Consider the following 13,672-nt stretch of genomic DNA (forward strand, 5'->3'; position numbering starts at 1 on the left):
CCGCAGTCAGCCGCCACGGCTCAGTGCTGCTCAAGGAGGTGGCACGAGGGTGTGGCTCTAACGGGCTGTCATGGGGCAATTCACCACCACGGCGCCTCCTGTTGGTTGGCCCAGGAATTCGCTGGTTGTCCTCAGCAGGGCACCTCCGTCTGACGGGTGAGTTGTCCACCGCCGCTCCCTGTGTGTGGTCAGTCCCGGCCCCACGTCGCTCTCTGGCTTGCGGCATCCTCTTCAGGACGCTGCCCTCCAGCAGTGACCCCTCTAGGAGTCCTTTGCCCCCCTCCAGGGGACTCAGCAGTCCTGGCTCATTCCAGGGCACCCGTCACTGTGGCCCACGGCAGCCCGGGTCTAACCCCTCATGTCGGGGGCAGACGACAGTTCATTTGGGCCACCCAGGTGTGGGCAGGTGCAGTACAAGGGGGAGGAGGAGGGGGAGGGACTCAGGCCCACCCACTACTCTGAGTCCTGCCCCAGGGGCCCTCCAGCAACAGCCTGGTTCTGCTCTGCTCTTCTCTCCTCCCCCTCAACTGCCTTGTTCCTCGGGCCGCTTCCCCCACGGCCCCTGGCACCTGCTGGGTCTCTATTGCAGGGCCAGCAGTCTGGCAAGCATCAGTCTGGAGCCTCTCCCTAGCCACACTTAGCCTGCCCAGCCCTGCTCCTCTGAGGTGCCTGCAGTACCCGGGAGCTGGTCCTGCCCCTTCTCTGGTGTAATAGAACGGGGTTTGTGGGTACAGCTAGAGAAATCAATCCAGGGCACATTCGCTTAAACCCAGGCTACTCACAGCCCTGGTCTGGGATTTCCATCTCACTAAGGCAAATCCAACCGACCTCAGTAGCATCTCTGCCAGCCCCACTGGCCAGCCAGAAGCCACACAAGCAAACCCACAGACTTCCCCACCGCTCTACCAGCCCAGACCAACACCACCCAAATTCAGGTGAGGGGCTCTTAAGCCTGTGTCACCAAACACCACACAGATTCTTCCAGACCCCAAAGGGCCCAGCCCCAGTCCCCTGTCGATAAATACTTGGATCTTACCCAAACACTACGCCCATCAATTCTTTCGATCTAATACCTAGAGACTTATTAATACAAAAGAAAGAACAGGGTTAGAGAGAAGAATTGTTAAATCAATACTTTACATAGTAGTAGTAGTAGTAGTAGTAGGAATCCTTCAGTCTACATAGACTATGGATCGCGCCCTTTATAGTTTCAATTGGACTTCATTTACAGCATCTATTGTGACTATGAAGACCCACATGAGAGTGACAGTCCTGACTGCATCTGTTGCAGATGTGGTGGGTGTCTGGCAAGTCCTTATTGTGCTTTCTGTGCGCTCGCTTCTCCTCTGCTAGCTGTCTGATCCTCATCTCGCCCTTCTGAAGGCCCTTGTGTAACCCCTGCCTCCATCTGCCGCGGTCGTCTGCTACTTCTTCCCAGTTGTCCAGCTCGATGTCTACCTCTCTGAGGTCTCTCTTGCAGACATCTTTGTAGCGCAGCTGAGGGCGTCCGGGAGGTCTTTTACCAGAGGCTAGCTCACCATACAGGATGTCTTTTGGAATCCTTCCATCGTTCATCCTGTGGACGTGGTGAAGCCAGCGGAGTCGACGCTGCCTGATGAGGGTGTGCACGGTTGGGATTCCAGCTTGCTCAAGGACGGCAGTGTTGGTAACTCTGTCCTTCCATGATATTCCAAGGATGCGCCTGAGGCAGCACAAGTGGAAGACGTTCAGCCTCTTTTCCTGGTGGGCATACAGGGTCCAAGTCTCGCTGCCATAAAGGAGGGTGCTGAGGATGCAGGATCTGTAGACTTGCATTTTGGTGTGAGCGTACAGCTTGTTGTTATTCCACACTCTCTTGCTGAGTCTGGACAGAGTTGTGGCCGCTTTTCCGATCCGCCTATTTAGCTCAGTGTCCAACGACAGGGTGTCAGTGATGGTGGACCCGAGGTAAACAAACTACGTCAGTCATAACTACTGATGCAGCCAGTGATATTATTTGCTGATACTTGAAAGTCTCAGAAAGTTCATTTCAGGTTACGTAGATTCAGTTGTCAAAGCATTGTAGATCCAGCCTGCTGGGGTCTACGTGCCAGGACATGGGCCCTTGGACACCACAAGACAAACGATCCAAGATGGACGCTGCTAAATCCACATCATCCCCCTTGCAGAATGGGCCCCCAGTCCAGATAGGCTTAACCTGTGAGGACTGAAGAACGAAGAAAGTCCCTGCCAGGGCCCATCTTACAGCTTTTCATATGTGGAGGGAAAATTCCATTCTTCTCCCTAGGCCTTGGCTTAACTCCTGACCAGGTGGGTCTCTGTGCTGAGTTTCCATTCGCTGCAGTCCCAGTAGGAAAACCCACCATCGCAAAATGGGTGTGGGCCATCTGGACCTTTCCTCACTCTATTGTCCTGGCTGGGGTGGAGCCCCACATCCCTTTGTGAACCTCAGCACTGAAACATTTCTCACACAGCTGCAGAGTTAAAAATCTGTAACTTTCCCTACAAACATGACACAGACATGTGAGTAGCACCTATAGATTCAGGGCATCATCAGCTTTCATTTGGCACCTCACACGGCCCCTAGCACAATATTTGGGGCCAATAGCCACACTAGATGTATAATATAAATGGTTTCCACACCCAATGTAAAAGTCCAGGCATGTGACACCTGGACAGGATCTAACCGACCCAGCTTTGCTGGAGCAGCTCCTTATGTACTAGGCTCCTCCAGAAAGCTGCCCTGTGGTTGGCTCCCTCCAGGAGCCCTTCATTCATTGTCTGGCAGAGCTGTGAACACTCCCTCTGGTCTGCCTTAGCCATTTCTTTGCAGTGGGGGGCACTTGTCCCACTACATGGGCACTTACTTTGTTGGGACAGAGATTGAAGGGAGGACACACAACTTGGCTGACACAAGGTGGCTGCATTGACCTAACTCTGTTGTGTGGACCAGGCCTCAGGCAGATGGATGCCTATGTGTGTGTAGAGTTGGGGAGAGTGAGGGTCACAGTCCATGACTGGGGAGAAGAGTTTCTGTTTCTCAGAAATCAGAGGAATACAAGAACAGGCTCAGTTGGCTGCTTCGCATTTCTTGGCACCAAGCAGCTAAACAATGACTACGGAAACAGGCTGAATGGAAATAGCTGCTGTCAAAGGGGGAGGGAGGGAGAGAACAGCTGTGTGAAAAGCTGAGCTAGGAACCTGAGCAGATAAGTGACTTGTCAGCCCCCAAACTGAGCCGTCAGGGGAGTTAGCAAATTCACCTCAGTGTTTGGCTGACGGGTGTTTCTCCAACTCACAGCCGGTCACTTTCTCGCCGGGTACTTGGGGTGAGTGTGCGGATGGGGGTGCACTCACATTTAACCCTCTGCTGGGCCCCGTTTCCGTGGGCTGACCCCTTTCTGAAGCAGGAAACAAGCTACAGACGTCTTCAGCTCAAGGGTCTGTGCCCCTGCGCATTCTGGGTGGTGGGGAAGAACCCGTCAACAAAGAGGCAGAGATGGAGTCTGGGCCAGGCCCCCCTCCCCTCTGCCTGCAGCTCCCAAACCTTCACTGCCGTTATTTGTCTGACTCTTCTGCCAGGAGGAGCCGGGAGCAGCCAGGGCCGGGCTCAATACTCTCGCACCTTCTGGGCCTCTATTGCAGGGCCAGCAGTCTGGCAAGCATCAGGCTGGAGTCTCTCCCTAACTCCCCTCAGCCTGCCTAGCTCTGCTGAGGTGCTTGCAGTCGCTGGGAGCTGGTCCTGCCCCTTCCCTAGTCAGGACTGAAATGACCCAGCCCTGCTTATGTACTAGACTACTCCAGAAAGCTGCCCTGCAATTGGCTTCCCACAGGATCCCTTCATTCATTGCCTGGGGGAGCTGTGCATTCTCCCTCCAGTCCGTCTTGTCCATTTCTTTGCAGTAGTGCTCACTCGTCCCCACTACATGGGCACTTACTTTGTTGGGCCACAGATTGAAGTGGGGGACGCACAACTGGGCAGACACAAGGTGGCTGCATTGACCTAACTCTGTTGTGCGGAGCAGGCCTCAGGCAGACGGACGCCCGTGTGTGTGTGGAGTGGGGGAGAGTGAGGGTCACAGCCCATGCTTGGGGAGAAGAGTTTCTGTTTCTCAGAAATCAGAGGAATACAAGAACAGGCTCAGTTGGCTGCTTCGCATTTCTTGGCACCAAGCAGCTAAACAATGACTACGGAAACAGGCTGAATGGAAATAGCTGCTGTCAAAGGGGGAGGGAAGGAGAGGAGAACAGCTACACGAAAAGCTGAGCTTGGAACCTGAGCAGATAAATGACTTGGTCAGCCCCCAAACTGAGCCATCCAGGGACTTAGCAAATTCACCTCAGTGTTCAGCTGACGGGTGTTTATACAACTCACAGCCGGTCACTTTCTCGCCGGGTACTTGGGGTGAGTGTGTGGATGTGGTTGCGCTCACATTTAACCCTCTGCTGGGCCCCGTCTCCGTGGGCTGACCCCTCTCTGAAGCCACAAACAAGTAACAGATTTCTTCAGCTCGACTCGACGGTCTGTGTGTGCATGGGGGGAACGAACCCAACAACAAAGACGCAGAGATGGAGCCTGAGCCTGCCCCTCCCTCCCTTCCCTCCTCCTCTGCAGCTCCCAAACCGTCACCATCATCATCATCATTATTCATTATGTGTCTGACCCTTCTGCCAGGTGGAGCCGGGAGCGGCCAGGGCCAGGTTCAAAGCCTGGAGGTTCCTTTTCAGCCACGCAACACAGAACCACCTCAAGGGCCCCACACGAACCTGGGAAAATTACACCCCACCCAGAGTGTCTCACAGAGACAATGATTCCCCACCAGTTGGAGAAGAGGCTACCTCCTACTCTGAACCACCAGGTGTGCGGCAGATGTGATGGTTTGGTGGGGAGTGTTAGACCAGCAACCCCTAACCTTCCTGCCATCTACCTTGGTTTGATTGCTGAGATGATCGTTTCTCTGTGGCTGAGGCTGGACTCACTTCCAACAAGTGGGATCAGATGCACCTGTGCCCTATGCTGGGATTCCCTCTGTGACCTCTTTCCACTCAGCTTCCCAGGAACTCAGTTTAACTCCAGACTTTGTCACTCGGGTATCGCTGCTGGTGCCGAGCAAGGCTACGCTGGGCTGATCAGGCTCAAATGCAGGGGGTGGGTTTAGCTGTAGCAGGATAGGAAGGAACACTTCCTTTGCAGCTTGCTAATATGGGAGAGAGAAAAACTGGGGGTGTCGATGTGTAACCCAGGGGCACTGAGACCATCGACAAAGGAGAGTGAAATCTCTGCTCTACAGCCTTGGCTGAGAGCCACCTGCCTTTTAGGTCATGAGGTCGCAGGTTCATTCCCTTCTGCCAGTGACCCGGCTCCCTCGGCCTTACATTTGGAAATAGTTTGCTCCTGCTTTGCTAAATTCACTAGATATTCAGAGGCTGGAGTGGCATTTTGCTCATTATCATCAACTTGGCTGGTGTTGGGGTACAAATTGTGTTAATGGCAGTTGCAATGTTTCTAATCCTTGTGGGCATACAGAATGGACAGCCTGTGTTCGACTCATTGCCAAGGGAGAGACACTGTCCATGAGAATGACCATGGAGCCCTTGGCTGAATTCTGTGAAAGCGCATGGGGGAGGAGAGGCCTCTGAGTCAGCAGGGGAAATGCCCTCCAGGTCTGAGCTCTAAGAGTGGGTCAGCCTGGTTCTTCCCACTGTTCAAGGACAGAGCTCAAACAAGCTCCACGAGGAGTCCTCTTTATTATTTCAGCTTTACTCCAGTGGATGCTGGAGACGTCTTGTGGCTGGGGTGGGCTTTGGGCCAAGAGCCAAATCCACCACAAGGGGGCGGAGGTAGCGAGCAGCTGCCCGGGGGTGCAGCAGCCGTGGGCGGCTGGCAGAGCGGTTGGCGGGAGCAGCAGTGCAGCCTCAGCAGCGCTATGAGTGGCCAGCAGGACGGCGGGCGGGAGCAGGCGGATGGCGAGTGGCCAGTGGAGTGCGTAAGGGCAGGACTGTGAACCCTGCAGAGGAAGAGGCAACCCTGAACTCTGGGTCTGCCCTGACCCAGGGCAGCCACTGGGAGCGGGAAGCAGAGGACGTGGGGAGGGGATGTTTGGGCTGCTGGATTTAGGCCCCGAGAGGAAGGAAACACTTCCCAGCCTACCTGGGTGGGACTCTCACTCCTGGCTGATGTTTATGAACCTGTTTGTGGGGTTCTCCCAGTTAATGCCAAGTTACCTCCCCTGTTTCATTAAAACTGTCCTTTCTCCACTCTGACTCTGTCTCCTCTGTCCACTGTCCTACTGACTTATCTCAGCACCCGCGTTCTCTTTTCAGCCGGACGCTCCATTTACCTCCCTCGTCCTGTCTGTCGCGGAGCAAGCCTCCCCCATGTGTTAATTACTCTTGCCAGGCCAGGCCTTCCCACACCATATTCCAAACATTGCCTGGCCCCAGTTACCCCACCCATCCCCGTCCTTGGCACACAGGCACAGTGATGGTCACAGGCCCAGACTGTGATGTCTCATGCTCCCAGCAGAGAACTGATAACTCATCTCTGGGACTTGTGCTCTGGACTTTGGGGCCACATAGAACTGGTCAACTAGTTCCTCCCGTATCGACCTGTCCTCACACCACCATCCAGGCTTCCTATTCCTGAGGCAGCGCTGCCCGCCAGAGCGCCTCCGGGTGGGACGAGGGCAGGTCATTTCTGTGCCTGTGTGGGGCGCTGAACGTCCCCCCCCGCAAGCACACCCCTCACCCTTCCACAAGGCGCCCGGGTGGTCTCAGGCTCCAGGCACAGAGTCAGGCTGAGCACACTAATGTGCACACAATGCAAACCACCCAGGCAGAGGCACAGCGCTGGGTGCGGGGGCCTGCGGGAGCGCTAACGCTGTGGCCGTGCAGTAACTTCTGGAATGTTTGTCAGCCGGTCTCCAGTGCCAGTGAACAGATGATCTCCGTAGCAGCCCTTGCTACACGGCTCACAGGGTTGGAGCCTGGGAGTTCCCTGGGGCTGCACCAGTGAAGTTACAAGTCTCTGAGAACATTAGCTGCATCTCGGGTGACAGAGACGGTCTATCACGAATACAGTGATCAACAGATGCCCGATTTTCATCACAAACTCTGAGAGCTCCATTTTGGGGGGTGCCGGTTTTCAGCTACGTCTCCTGATCCTGGGGAGTGAAGAGAGGCTGACTATTAAAATGAGCTCCTTATCGGGGCGGGCTGTATCCGAGAGACCCGTTGCCCAGGTGACCTCAATTTGCACAGCTAACACCACCCCGATCCGCACGTGGCACAGCTGTGTTATGGAGGGCTGGAGGGGACACCCCAGTAAAGTTCGCACCATGATGTCCATTTAAAAGGTGTAAAAAAGGTCCAGAGGGAGACCCTCCTTTGGGCCAGAAAATCGTTTACAAATGTCTCACGTAGGCTGGGCTTTGCTTGATTGCAGTTGGGAGGGGAGAGATATCACTTCAGGCACCTAAGGAATGGACAAGATCCAAGCTAGTGACAATACACAAGAAAGGAAGTGCATTGGAGTGCAAGAGCTACAGAACAGAAGAACTACGTTACTCTAGCAAGTCATCTGGGCAAGGTGCTGATGATGATACTGACAGAGAGACTAAGATTGCGGGTAGAAAAACACCTAGCGGATGAGCATGTGGGATTCAGGAAAGATAGAAGTACCATACAGCAGATATGGGCACTAAGACTGATAGCACAGAACGGTCAATGAAAAAACAAGAATATCTATGACTGTGTTGTTGATTTTCAGAAGGCATTTGACAGAGTAGCTCAGAAAGTGACTTGAGTGGGATAGGAATCGTACAGAGTGGATAGCAGACTGATATGGTTGAAGGTTTCAATGACAATGCAGAGGCAGTGGTGAGGACATGCAGAGAGTTCGGAAGTTGGTTTAGAACGAGTAGAGGTACAAGACGAGGAGATCCAATATCGCCAAGTATCTTCATCATGCACCTAGAGCGAGCGATGGACAAGATCAAGGAAGAGGTAAAAGGGACATTGGTGCATGGGATAAGAATTAACAACTTGTGGTTCACAGATGATACAGTCATCATCAAGGAAGATGAGGAGAAGCTAGTGAGAATGATGCAGAGGTTGAATGAGGAAGGGAAGCAGTACAGACTGATTATGAACATCAATACAACGAAGAATGGTATTTGAAGATTAGGAAATGGGAAGGAAGATCATTCTAGACAGGATCAAACCAGCGAATGTAGAGAAGTTCACAAATCTGGGAAGCAACATGATGTATGATCCAGACTGTAAGAAGGAAATAGCAACTAGAATAGTGAAATGAAGAGTGAGCTGGAAGGTGATAGATAAGATCTGGAAAAGCAAAGCTATTAGCTTTGCAATGAGTGTCTTGAAAATGTGTATATTCAGCAGCATGTTGGACGGAAGTGAGACATGGGTGATAACTACAGGTTTGAAGAGAAGAATATTGGCATTCGAGAGGAGTTGTTATAGAAGGATTCTGAGAACAGGATGGATGCAGAAGGTCACCAATGAAGAACTGTATAGGAAGATACAGCTGAGAGGGAACCTGCTACCGAAGGTTGTACAACGTGAGTTACAGGTATTCAGGTGTATCTGCAGAATGAACATGGAGCAAACAGTCAAGAGCCTGGTGTTGGGCATAATGGACGGTTTGAACCGGAGAGGTGGACCCCACAGAGAATGAGTAGATGATACACTAGATAGGTGCAGAGCTAGTCTACAGAAACTAAGCCACTCCGCACTGGATGGGGAAAGATGGAAGGAAAGAGTGAGGGAGGCATCAGACACCAATGGATGTTGAGCCCATGGATGCGGTTGTTGATGATAGATCTGCTGGAAATGCTCCTGCTAACGCACCCCAATATGTCATTAGCCTTCTTGGCTACAAGGGCACTGTTGGCTCATATCCAGTTTCTCATCCACATAATCCCCCCATAATCTCATCCACATAATCCCCCCATAATTCTTCCGTCCAAAGAGCAGGGCCCTCCACTTGCCTGTGTGGAACCTCATGAGATTTTCCTCCTCAAGAGGAGTCCATTAGCTTGCTCAGGGGCTTCCTCTACACCCACGCTGGAGTGGTGGGCTGCCTTGGGCTCCTACCGAGCCCCCTGCCTGGGTCCAGCCACAGAACCCAGCGTACGGAGTCCATATTGTCCAGGCAGTCACACTGTCATTCCCCGGCATCCCACACTGCCAACAGCCCATTGAGTAAGTCCCTCCCGGTGCCCTTTGGGGCACCACCTTCCTCCCCAGACCTCCCTCTGGGAAGGGTTCCCACTGCTCCCCCATCCCGTCTCTGTGTTTTCAGGCTCAGTTCTGCCTCTGGGGGACATCTGCTTCTGTGTCCTGTTCTGCCAGCCAGACCTCTGCCTGCTCTGTCTGGCCTGGGGGTGTCAGATCCATAGACTGTCTGGCATAGCCTGCAGGAGCTGCTCCAGGACCTCCATGTCTATTATCTCCCTCACAACCTGCTCCGCTGGCTTCACTCACTGGGTTGCCCAGTCTGCCAACCTCTGCGCAAATGCCCAGGGCCGCACTATCCCTGTGCACTGGGCTGACCAGAATTTCTGCTGGCACCTCTCCACAGAGAGGCCCACCCCATCCAAAACAGGCACCTTTATTGCATCAGTCAGGGCCTGTTCATTGCTCAGGGACATGTCGGCTGCTTGAGCCTCCCAGGTCAGGGAATGTGCCAGGCGCACGGCTCAGGTTGTCCTCCCCCATCCAGCACCCACGGACACCCACTCAAATGCCCCCAGGAATGCATCCAGGTCATCCACAGGGTTCATCCTGCAAAGTCCCAGGCCTGGGGGCCAGCTGCCACACCCCTCCCGCAAGACTCACCAACCACTGCAGCATCTGCTCCTGCACTCTGCTCTGCTCCTTGATGCAATCTGCCAGTCCCTGCTGCTGCTCTGTCTGCCAGGCCCCCAGGGTCTCCTCTCCGACGGGGGGTCTGCTGCCTACCTGCAGGGCCTGCCGCCTCTGCTCCTGCTCCTGCCGCTGCAGGAGCCATTGCAGGGTCTCCTCCAGCTCTGGGCTTCCAACTCTGTGCTCTGGCTCTGGGATCCTCCTCTCCTGGTGCCCTGGGAATGCGCAGCGCGGTCCGAGTCACTGCTCCCGAAGAAACCGTCCCCACAGCTCGCCAGCTCCACCTCCCCTCCCTGCTCCCCGTCACACCCAGCACTGAGACGTGTCTAATGCAGGAAGAGTTTATTTAACAGAAAGCAGAGATGCCTCTGATACGAGCATTGGAAACAACTGGCTGTATGCAAAATCACATCACAACCTGCATTCCAGAGGCTGGACTGACCCAACCCCCAACCCCTCCACCCCAGTTCTGGTCCCTTCTGGGGTCACAGATCCTGGCCCCCTCAACCCTGGCCCCTTTGCTGATAAGATTTACATGGCTGTTTGTTTGCCGTGCGCAGTGCAGAGCTGTGGAACTCAGAGCCCCCGGCCCTGCAGCATCCAGCGCTCACAGGGACGCCTGCTGGGCCAGCTGGGCGGCAGCTGTGTTTGCGCTCAGTGGACTCAGGTGTGACAGCAGCATCCCTGCCCTCCGGCTCGCACCCTGCGTGGGAAGGGGCACATCCCAGAGTGCTCTGCAGCTGGGATCCAGCTGGGGAAGGAGGGGCAGCGATTGTCTGATCACATCAGTAAACGCTCCTGCGCCTCCTCCCTGCTTTCCCTGGGTGTGCTGGAAATCCGCACGCAGGCTGGCTGCTCACTACGGGATCCGGGCACACGAGCACAGGGGGGTCGGGGGTTGGGAACTCCCAGGGGGTGGTGAGGTTGTTACAGGGGTGCCATGAGCTGTCAATCACCACCCCATCCCCGCTTTGCCTTCAGCATCTAGAGTTGTGTTGTGTACCTAAAAAGGCGTTTTTAATTTCTAAGGCGGGGGGCCCCTGTGAGAGGTGGAAGACGGAACGTGTGACAGGAGAACAGAACTTGCCCTGGGGGAGCAGCCCCAGTGCAAGGTGTGGAAATCAGGCGCCCAGATTTGCAAAGTGAAAAGCCTTGGCTCTTGCAGGCTGTGTGCTTTCGAGAGGCTGTCGGTGAAGGAGGAGAACCACAGGGCAGAGGGCACGGAAAGAGGCTGAGGTGGGTCGGGAAGCAATATTAGCCAGAGGACATCCAGTGTGGTGTTCGCAGGCAGGCGGAGGGAAGCCAAAAGGAAGAAGAAAGTCCCTAGCTTTCTATGTGTCAGGTCTTGTTTGGCATTCCCAGGCGTGCAGGGGGAAGGAAAGAGGGTGATCTGGGGCTGAGGTCACAGCAGGATAAACTGACCCGGATGACACAGCAAAGTTTCATCACAGGCTCTGTCCAGCTGCTGGCGGAATGCAGCCGAAGGCGAACGCGGACAGGTGCTGAAACCAGACACACGTGTGTGGCAGCAAGTTTAGGGAAGAGAGGAAAAGGAAGGGAGGAGCAAGCTGGAGGCCGGGAGGTGAAGAGGCACCGTGGAGGTCAGAGCTACAGATGGTGTAAGAGGAAGGACGGGGAGGGAACATCAAGAGGAGGAATCGTGGGGGAGGACACAGCCTGGAGCAATTGCCACTGACGCCGTCCGCCTTCCCCTCCCAAAGAGGCGAGTGTCGACGCTGCGCTCCCAGGCCGTGGGGAGGCCTCCATGGGATTGCTGGGGGCAGTTCTCATCCCCACGTGTCAGAGACGAATTCACACTGGAACGGGTGGGGGGAAGGGCTCATGGGTGATCAGAGGAATGGAAAAGTGACCTCACGACTCAGACTGGAGCCACCTGGCCTGTTTGGCCTCACAGAAAGGCGGCCGAGGGGAGATCCGATTGCTCCCTACAAATGCGTCAGGAGGATGTGCAGGAGGGAGGGAGAGGAGTTACCGCCGCTCTGTCCCAGTGCCCACACAGGAACAAAGGGACATAAATGGCCCTCACAGGGTTAGGATAGAAAGGAGGGGTAGGTTGGCAGCAGGGCGGGGGGTACGAAAACGTAACCGGCTTGAAAACAGAGCTTGGTAAGCGTATGGAGGAGATGATGAAACTGCCTATAACAGCACGTCGGTGCTGTGTGTCCCAGCCAGCCCACAGGTCCTGCACGTCCTTTGGCCATCCGAGTGGATCTTCTTCCAGAAGGATTGTATATCCCAAGCCTTACGCTTAGGAGCCAAGGCCAGTCAGTCTGGCTGTGCACAGCAGTGGTTCCCAACATTTTCAGCATCGCGCCCCTCTTTGATTTCTGAGACACCCTCACAGCCCCCCCACCTTTTCTTTACCATCATCCAACCCCCCTTTAACAAACCATTCAATTTGTACTTTACAAATAAACAAAAACTTGATATAAAATGGTATTGAAAATTAAAAACAAGCCCAAATAGTTTTTCTCAGCCCCTTGCAGGTGCCTGGTGCAGCCCCAGCTGGCCAGCTGCCCGAGCCCCGTGCCAGCCGCCAGAGCGGCCCACGACAGCCACCCGCCCACTTCAGACCTGCGATGCCAGAGCTTCCCACCTGAGTCCTGCACTGCTGGGGCCACACACCTGCTCACCTGCCAGCCACTGGGGCCAGGTGCCTGCCCCAGTCGTGGGCCAGCCGTCCGACCTGCTCACCCAAGCTCCATGCTGTCCAGGCCAACTTCCAGCCCGAGGCACCCAGGGCCCCTGTTGCTGGAGCCAGCCATCAGCCCAAGCCTTCGGTGCCGGGGCCAGCCAGCCAAGCCGTGTGTGTCCTGCAAGCTGGCTGCTGCCTGAGCCCTGTGAGCCCCTCCCCTTCCACAAAGCGAGGCACCACCAGCCCCCTCTCTTACCCTATCCCCACCCCATCCCCATCCCCCTTACCTGAGCCAGACACCCCCAGCCCCCATCTAACCCCATCCTCCAACCCACACTCATTCACCTTTGCATGTGCAATAATGGGGGGGCTGGGTTGCCTCGTACCCCCCCAGAATTTCTTCATGCTCCCCCAGTGGGGCACGCCCCCCTGTTTGGAAAACCATGTACTACAGTAAGACAGTAGAGCAGGGTTGACAAAGCTGGTCATGACCATGGACTGTAGCCTGTATGTCACAGCTATGAATAATCATGATCAAGCTTAATTACGACTGATGTTTCAGTAACTAAGTAGCTGTTTAAAGCCCAAAATGACTAGGTTCAGCTTTACTTGTTGAACTTTCACTAACAATCCTGTGTCATTTGACTGTCATATTGGAAGAGCTTGATTGCCAGACTGATAAGTACTAAATTGTTCACATTGCAGTTGTGGCTAAAGAGGATCCCATTCAGGGATCAGGGCCCTATAACACACTCAGTCCATGGGAATTCAAAGGAGACTAAAGCTGGGGTCTCAAATTAAAACTATTCAATTTTGGGGCCTTAACTTCCCCATTTCTCAGTAACTCCATCTGTAAAATGGGCACATTTTTCTTTTAAATATTCACAGTGTGGTAGGAATTCTTGACAATGATGAAAAAATTCACTCCCTGCGCCAAGCAGTTCATAGTCTAGTGTCCCACTCCTCCAAATGACTGCACCCTGATGAACAGCCTTGCTCAGCTGAGGCCCACGTTCCACTTTCCAATCACCTTTTTAATGTGAGGCTACTTTAACACATGGTTTGTGGTGCTGTGCACTAAGGATGCAATCCACTAAAAGCATTGCAATGTTTCTGCTTGTGGTTCTA

General features: G+C 54.3%; 1 long non-coding RNA gene across 1 annotated transcript; it reads right to left on the minus strand.

Annotated features, from left to right (window-relative positions):
• Nucleotides 1–4,631: 4,631 nt before the first annotated feature.
• Nucleotides 4,632–9,949, minus strand: LOC142008225 (uncharacterized). Its single transcript, XR_012644114.1, has 3 exons — nucleotides 9,862–9,949; nucleotides 6,749–7,163; nucleotides 4,632–6,008 (listed from the first exon to the last, which is right to left on the minus strand). It is a non-coding gene; the product is annotated as an uncharacterized LOC142008225 (long non-coding RNA).
• Nucleotides 9,950–13,672: the final 3,723 nt, after the last annotated feature.

This window comes from Carettochelys insculpta, chromosome 2 (genome assembly GCF_033958435.1).
Source record: "Carettochelys insculpta isolate YL-2023 chromosome 2, ASM3395843v1, whole genome shotgun sequence".
Taxonomy (NCBI): domain Eukaryota; kingdom Metazoa; phylum Chordata; order Testudines; family Carettochelyidae; genus Carettochelys; species Carettochelys insculpta.